This window comes from Schistocerca americana, chromosome X (assembly GCF_021461395.2).
Source record: "Schistocerca americana isolate TAMUIC-IGC-003095 chromosome X, iqSchAmer2.1, whole genome shotgun sequence".
NCBI classification, from domain to species: Eukaryota; Metazoa; Arthropoda; class Insecta; order Orthoptera; family Acrididae; genus Schistocerca; species Schistocerca americana.
In genome coordinates, this window is record NC_060130.1 from 157232848 (window position 1) to 157241906 (window position 9059).

The 9059-nt window shown below is 43.1% G+C and overlaps 1 non-coding gene across 1 annotated transcript; it reads right to left on the bottom strand.

Moving 5' to 3' along the window:
• Window positions 1–8707: 8707 nt before the first annotated feature.
• Trnas-cga lies at window positions 8708–8782 on the bottom strand. Its single transcript has one exon. It is a non-coding gene; the product is annotated as a tRNA-Ser (tRNA).
• Window positions 8783–9059: the final 277 nt, after the last annotated feature.

Here is a 9059-nt window from a genome sequence, read left to right on the forward strand (position 1 = left end):
TTATGTGAACTCCTAGGTACAGTTGCAAAAGCAGCGGCAGGCCTTCTCAACCTACTGGTGAATGTCATAAGCCGGGGTGTGGAGTTACCGGAGAGGAGTAACGGGGTTAATTTTATGTCTATAAAGCTCCATTACGTCCCTCTCGGGAATGAAATGAGCGCCACAGAAGAGAAAGAAATGACTGCCGTGGACAGTCAGGAGTAGGATAAAATTATGCGCTTTGATGGGCTAAATACAGGGAAATGTCTTTGTACCACCCATAAAAGTGATTTATGTGTTCTAACGATATCTGACGGTTTACCTTGCTATATGTTACATCAGACCAAAAGATTCCCAACGTCTTCAACTGCAACTGTGCTATAGTGACAAAATTCCGCTTGAAATGCGCTAGTGTTAGCTCGTGCGGTGCGCTCGCTCTTCTTAGCTTTGTTGAAAAGATTAATAACACCACTTTATCGGGGAATAATATAATGCATCATGTTCTATGCTATAAACATATAACTGATGCTGTAGATCAGCAATTATTGCTTTTATTACAAATGACTACTCAAAGTTAGGTACAAAACCAATTTTCGAGGAATTCTGCAATATTTACCAACAGGAACCACGGCGGCATGGCCCTCTAAGACGTTTAAGAGTGTATTTCCCATAATCACCTACTAAATAATACCAAGCTCCAATCAAAATACGTGATGTAAAAACGCCCAACATAATAGAGGCAAACGAAATGACCAGATACGAATTTATGTGGGGTTTATGTAAGATGAGATTTTCATTGCGACGTAAGCCCTAAAGTGTACATTTTCGTAAAACACAATTAGGACCGCATAACACGAAATTTTTAGGATCGCGTTAGTTTGAAGTCCTGTGATAAAACCTCGCCAATCTATACGCAGACATCGAAATCAGACCGCGTAGAAAGTAAAGACACTTCACCTGTGAATATTTTAACAGTATATTTTCGAAGTATTCCTAACAAACATCTCGAATTTACTGCTCTCCCGAAAAGCTGTCGCGGTCAAATTATCCCCAGAACCGAGAGCTGGCTGAACGCCGAAGCAGAAAGATCCAATTATTTAGCGAAGCTTGGAATGTGTATTGAAAAGACAGATCAGATGCCATATGAAGGCGAGGAACTGCAATCGACAAAAATATTGTGTCTCTCGATGTCGGAACTGAGCCTGACTGTGGAATAATCTAGACGCTTGTTGCAGGTCGAGATGAACTCAAGTTAATTACCAAATGCTTTTACCGGCACCCCGTTTCCGCCGTGGCAGACGATTTAAAGAAAGTATACGCTCAGCAGCGCGGAAATATCCACATCATGCAATATTGGTTGGAGATGACTTTCGTTTTCCGCTTATAGATTCTAACGTCTATGGATTCACTGCAGGTGGTACGAACAGAATGTCTTGTGAGTACTTTTGAACAAAACTTCAGAAAATTCTTCCGAGCGGCTAATTCGACGGCACAAACGTGATGGAAATATTTCAGAAGTTGTAGCTAAAAACAGACCTGACCTTACCGACGGTGACAGAAGAGAGGCAGGAATCAGTGATCATGATGTGATCACAGCGACAATGGCCACGTAAATTAATAAGTCCATCAAGAAGTCTAGGAGAGTATTTTTGCTATAAATACCAGAGAAGTACATGTTAACATTCAACTTAGACAATGAACGAAAATCATTTAATTCCACTGTGATGGATATAGGGGAATTATGGGCAAGGTTGAAACGGTTTGTAAATCGCGACCTGAAGAAGCATCTGCCGAGTAAGTAGATTAAGAACGGAAAAGACTCACCACGGTTTGATAACAAAATTCGAAAAATGCTGATGAAGCAAAGACTGTTGAACTCTCGTTTAAAAAATGAACGAGAAAACGAAGACACTCAAAACTTACTAGAGATTTGTTCGTCTGTCATACCTTAGCAAAATATCTTGCCAAGACAGTAAAATCGTTAAATGGGTCAAAGGGTTCTGTCCAGTCACTTACCGACCACCCTGGTGTGGCAATAGAAGACAGCAAAGGAAGGCTGAAGTTTTAATTTCGCGTTGAAGAAATTATTCACACGAAAGGAAGGTACAATAGTACTGTCGTTTGACCGTCGCACAGACTCCAATACGGAGGACATAGTAACAGACATCCCTGGCATGGAGAAGCAAAGGAAGGAAGTGAAAACAGAAAAGTCACACGGTCCGAATGGTGTCCCATTTCTGTTGTACATAGAGCGCTCTACGGTATTGACTCCTTACTTAGCTTGCACCTATAACGAATGCTTCACGAAGCGCGGAGTCCCAAGCACCTGGAAAAAAAGTGCACTTGACTCCCATAAATATGAACAAAAACAGACCCTCAGTACTACAAATCAGTATCCTTAACATTGGTTTGCTGCAGAATCCTTGAAGATATTCTTTGTGCGAATACAATAAATTTCTTTGAGGCGGAAAATTTTATTTATGTCTACACATTAGCACGGACTTACAAAGCATCGGGATGCTAGAATTGTTAGCGATCAAGACTCGAGTATTACGGAAATACTTTGTGAAATTTAATGAGAAGGAAGATTCCATATTCCTAAATTTGCGGAAAATATATATGAGTAGCTAAAAGACTTCTTAAGTAACAGAAGCCAGTACGTTGTCATCGACGGTGACTGTTAATCAGAGACGCGGTTATCGTCGGCGGCCCCCCAGGGAAGTTCGATAGGACCACTCTTATTCTCAATAAACATAACTGATCTGACAGATAGGGTGAGCAGCAGTCTGTAGCTGTTTGCTGATGACGCTGGGGTGAACGGAAAGATGTATTCGTCGAGTGACTGTGGGAGGATACAAGATGACTTAGACAATATTTCTAGTTGATGTGATGAATGGCAGCTTGCTCTAAATGTAGAAGAAAAAAGCCAGTTAACACAGATGAGGAGGAAAAACAATCGCGTAGTGTTCGAAAATATCATTACTACTGTGCTGCTTGACGAAGTCACGTCGATTAAATATGTATGCGTATCGTTGCAAAGCGGTATGAAATGGAATGAGCACATGAGGTAAGTAGTGGGTAAGGCGAATGCTCGACTTTCGTGAATTCGGAGAATTTTAGGAAAATTTGGTTGATCTGTAAAGGAGACCACTTACAGAACCGTAGTGCGACCCATTGTCGACTACTGTTCGAGTGTTTGGGATTCACGCCATGTCGTGTTAAACGATGACATCGAAACAATTCAGAGGCGGGATGCTAGATTTGTTAGCGATCAAGGCGCGAGTATTACGGAAATAATTCGTGAAATTTAATGAGAATCCCTGGAGGGAAGACGTCGTTTGTTTCGTCAAACACTGTTAAGAAAATTTAGAGAAGTGGCGTTTATGGTCGACTGTATAATGCACCAACGTACATTTAGCTTCAGGACGACGAAGATTTATTTATTTATTGCTTACTCAGTCTAACAAAATTCGTGTCTTCCATCTGACCTAGAATAACATGTACCAAACATATCAAAAAACCTTCCCAATAATAATAACAATAATAATAGCAATACTTATAACAATAAGACTAACTGACACCACCGACGGTACTAACAGTATTAATAATAAAGATCATTTACAATGATGTAGATTAGTTACCACATTTGAAGCCATGTTTAATGTTATGACAAGCGGAATGGACAAAGGAAGAAGAGAAGATTGAAATGACAGTAGGAGTGGTTGTTAGGAAACAAAAAAATATAAATATAGAGCTCTGCCGCAATGGGGAGGGAAAGGTTGTGGGGGAGGGTAACTGACGAAAATGAGCTGCATAGAGTGTAAGAGAGATAAAATTGTGATAGAAGGTGGCCCATTAGCCGTCTTTTGAAGTTTGGAAGGTATTTAATTTATCTGATATTTTGACGAAGTCGACTTCCTTATTTAGAAAATGATTTAGGAAACATAGCAGTGCTATGTGATATTACAGAACCAGAATTTTACTCGTTGAGAGCGAGTATTTCTTCTGTGCTGTTCAGATAGTAGAGTAATAGTTGAGGAGAAATCAGATGAGGCTCAGTAATTGGAAAGACGACGGAGCAAACATACAGTATGACAGTCTCTACGCTTAACTGCACTTAGCCATGACGACTGTTCGTAGGCTGGTGTGCTATGATCGACAAAAAAGCATAAGTCGTAAATGTACTGTACTCAAGTACTCATCGCCAGTTACAGCCCGCTTGAGCTTTCGAACGATAGTCTTTGGAGAATGACATCACCACAGTTAAGTATGGCAAGTATCAGTGTCTCTACGAGCCTCTTTTCAAGCTCTAAGGGAAGTACTTTTTTGAATTTTTGTAGTGACCGAAATGACACTGACACCATCTTAGAGAATGTAGTTGTGTGTTCAACCCGCTCTAAATGATGGCCCGGAATTACTTTCTTTGCAGAGGAAGAAAAGGTTATTTCTGTGCCGTTTAGAATGGTGGAAGAAATTCTCTGAACTGACGGGCAATGATTGTTCTGTGAGCGACTAAGATTCTGGTCGTAATGCTGCAAAGCGATATGAAATGGAATGAGCATGTAAGACAGTCACTGTCATCAGCCACAGAACAGAGCTGCACAGTTCTCTGAGTGCACATATCTGTTTCCCGTAGCAATGATTCAACATGGACATCCGAGATTGCGTTTCGTTGATTATGTGGATATCTCATAGCTTGTGTTCTTATAAAGTCCTGTTCCCTCCGAAAGTGGGAAACCTGAAATTTGATGTTCTGTCAGCAAGATATGATCTGCTGATTAATCACATTTTTGCTTGCTGACCCAGCATGGTGGCGTGTTATAAAAGCTGGAAGACTCACATTAGTAGCTTTGTCGTCGTTGCTGCAGCATCAGAAATGTCATTATCATCGTAGTCACCGTCATCATTCAATCTTTTCTTTGCAGAATACAAGTACAGTATGCACTACTTACTACTGCTAACAGAATCTACATATTTCCCTTACCAATTACTTGTTGTAATAATAGAAAGTAAGGATTCTTCTTCTTGTATGTTAGAGAAGAAGAACCATCTGCTGAGCACTCTATACGCTGAAGAACTATCAACATTGCAGAAGGAGCCCTCCAATATTGAGTGCGAGTAGGGAAAACTATTTGTCACCCCACTCTGCATTGTTGACAGATTTTTCAAGATGGAGTATCTAAGACGGCGGTGATACACGTGGCAATGTCACTGTGACATCGTGGTGGGAAGTTCAAATTTTGGCGGGAAAATAGGTCCACTCGTTTACCTCCTTGGCCCCCTCGCCTCCCCTACCTCCATCCGGAATTTGGTGAGAAAAGACTTAGTCGGTCCTGCACTACTGTATAGGAAAGACATAAGACTATTTTTGTATACATTGCTTCCATTCCCATCTCTCCCCCATCTGGAAATTAGTGGGAAAGGGACTCAAATTTTGCTGGGCTGTCAGATAGGACAGATGTAAGTCTTTATTTTGTAGGCATTGCTTACTTACGAAACTTGGGTTGTAAAGAGAGCTCCATCCAGTGTGTTCACCATGAGGTCCAGAGTCCAACTGACCTACTTCACAGCACCACCACCAGAGGACGCTATCGTCCATCACCCTCTCGCCTCCCGTGACGTAATCCTAGATGGCGGGGAAAAGGACTCAGTCCGTATCTAGCTGCTGGACTCGGAGGATGGACGTAACTGTTTACTGTGTTAAGTGGACGAGATGTCTCTGCTGGAGAAGGAGGAGTATATTAGCTGTAACCATGCATCTGAGGACTGTGTCGATAGCACTGATATTTAGTGAAGACGAATACGTTTCATGAAATGATGAAGAAGCAGTAAAATGGGGCCAAGTTACACTACGCAACTCATACTGATAAACGCCTGTATGCAACTGTAGATCATTCGATAAAAGTCCAATCTGTCTTCCAAAGAGTAAGAGGCAAGACGTTCACTCCGGTGCGTACACTCACTGCTTCCAGAGGGCACAAGCCGGCTTACGGCACGGCCACAAGGTAGCTGCAGGAGCGGTCATGTGCTTCTTGTCGTGTTGGAAATACCCGCGGCCTTCCTCCTTCCCGTCCCGCAGCACACGGATACCCTTTGTCGTTGAACACGAACTTCTTTAGGAGTTATTACATCTGGTGTTGTGGAATACTGTAATGTACATAACTTGAATATGACACAGGAACTAAATGTACCACTAAACAAATAGACAGAAGGTGAGCACTCTAGATTACACGAGAATACTTGAACAATACACGTTTCATTCCAAGGAATGTCACCACCGCCACACTTGAACAAAGACTCTAAAAAAAAATCGTGACACACTTGTGAAACCATTCCTAATACATTTCGCGTGATTTTGTGGAAAACAGAAGACATTTCGCGCGCTTTTGTTCAAATGGTTCAAATGGCTCTGAGCTCCGAGCACACAGTCCCCTAGAACTTAGAACTACTTAAACCTGCGGTCTCGCGGTTCCAGACTGTAGCGTCTAGAACCGCTCGGCCACTCCAGCCGGCTCTGTAGGAGAGTGCTTTGAATTGTTGTGATTTTCCAGTCCGTGCTTAGACGTCGGTGTGTGCTTCGAGAAATGGGGAAACTAACGCCCCTGACTTCAGCAGCAGCAAATACAAACTAAGCCCACTCATCGTTTCAGAAAAGTGATGAACATCATAGCAGCTGTAGGACTCAGAAATTTGTCTCTCTCTGGCAGTGCCTTCAAGCAAGAAGCTAAGACTCGGAAAGTGGTGAGCGTCCTGTTTAGAGTTACAGAGATATTTATTTCGATTTCCAAATATCATCATTTCGGCGTGTAATATCAGATATTGCAGCTGATATTGGTTTCAGAATCTGTTTCCCACAAAAGTGTGTGAAGTGTCTTAGGCAGTTTTCATAAGTGCGCCGCGATCTTTTTCGGGTATGGAGGTATACATCGCAAAATTGAAGAAAAATACTGTGCAGTGACGATTTTGGAGGTGTATTTAGACACATTCAATTGGATTTAGAAACTGCTGAAGCAGCTCATGGTGAAAGACAAGTGTATTTCCCACAAAACCCTGCGAAGTGTCCTAGGGAGGCTTTCACAGGTGTGTCGAAATCTTTTCCTTAGAATCCTTGTTCATGTGTGGCCGTGGTGGTATTCCTCAGAATAAGATGCGTAATTCTGCAAATATACTCGCGTCATCTATCTATAATGCTTGCTCTCTCTCTCTATTTCTCTCTCTCCCTCTCTCTCTCTCTCTCTCTCTCTCTCTCTCTCTCTCTCTCCCTCTCTGTCTGTCCCTGTTCAGTGGTACATTTAGTTCCTGTGTCATCTTCAAGCTATGTATGTGACAGTATTCCGCAACACCAGATGTAATAACTCCCGAAGCAGTTCGTGTTCAGCAACAAAGAGTAATTGTGCGCTGGGGGAAGGGAAGGAGGAAGGCCGCGGGTATTTCCGACATTACAGGAAGTACGTGGCCACTCCTTCGGCTGCAGCGGGGCTGTGTCGTAAGCTGGCGTCTGACCTCTGGGGGCAGTGAGTGCGCCTACCGGAGTGAACGTCTTGCCTCTCGTGCTTTGGAAGACCCTTAGGACTTTTATTGAAAGACCTGCAGTTACAGCACAGGCGTTTATCAGCGTGAGTTGCGAAGTGTAACTTAGCTCCATCACCCTGCAGCTTCATTGTTTCATGAAACGTATTTATCTTCACCAAATATCGTTTCTATTGACACAGTCCTCAGATGCATGGTTACAGGTAATATACTCCTCCTCCTTCTCCAACACACACGTCTCATCCATTGAACACAGTAAACAATTACGTCCATCCTTCCAGTCCAGCAGCTAGACACGGACAGACCTTTTCCCGCCATATTAGATTACGTCACAGGAGGGAGAGGGGGAAGGACGACAGCGCACTCTAGTGGTGGTGCTGTGAAGTAGGTCAGTTGGACTCCAAAGATCCATGGTGAACACACTGGATGGAGCTACTGTCTATGAAACCTTAAATTTTTTAAATAAAAAATGCGTATAAAATAAAGACTTACAGCACAGACTGAGTCCTTTTCCCACCAATTTCCAGATTAGAGTGGGTAGGGGAGGGGAGTGTAGGGGGAAGCTGTGTGGGGTTAGGTTAGTGAACGTAGCCCAATTGAACTGTTTTTCCTGCAAAATCACTGAGATGTCACATGTATGGCTGCCAGCTTTGATGCGTCATCTTGAATTAATTTTTCAGTTGTGCAGGGAGGGGTGATGTATAGTTTGCCCTACTACTCACGTCAACACCAAATTTGTGCTGGTGGTGCAGTTCATCTGATATACTGCAAAATATATCTGCCATCAAGATGCTCGAGCATCAGTGTTTGTGAGGCTGACTTTCTGAATGTGGTGCCATGTGCATAATTTGTCGCAAGAGAGTATACAACATGGACAAAGTTGATTTTGAAAACAGTGAGACATAATTTTCTGTGCCTGTGTTGCCACATGTATGGCTGCCAGCTTGGATGCGCCATCTTGAATAAATATTTCAATGGTTCAGAGAGGGGTGATGTATAGTTTGTCCTACTACTTACGTCAACACCAAATTTGTGCTGGTGGTGCAGTTCACTTGATAAACTGCAAAATATATCTGCGTTCTGAAAAGCCATTCCCGAGTATTTGCAGATTCACTGAGGGCAATTGATGGATTTCTGTACCGCTTTACGGTGCGCAAGCACCTTCCATTCTTGAAACTTCCTGGCAGATTAAATCTGTATGCCCGACCGAGACTCGAACTCGGGACCTTTGCCTTTCGCGGGCAAGTGCTCTACCAACTGAGCTACCGAAGCACGACTCACGCCCGGTACTCACAGCTTTACTTCTGCCAGTACCTCGTCTCCTACCTTCCAAACTTTACAGAAGCTCTCCTGCGAACCTGCAGAACTAGCACTCCTGAAAGAAAGGATATTGCGGAGACATGGCATAGCCACAGCCGTGTGTGAGTACCGGGCGTGGGTCGTGCTTCGGTAGCTCAGTTGGTAGAGCACTTGCCCGCGAAAGGCAAAGGTCCCGAGTTCGAGTCTCGGTCGGGCACACAGTTTTAATCTGCCAGGAAGTTTCATATCAG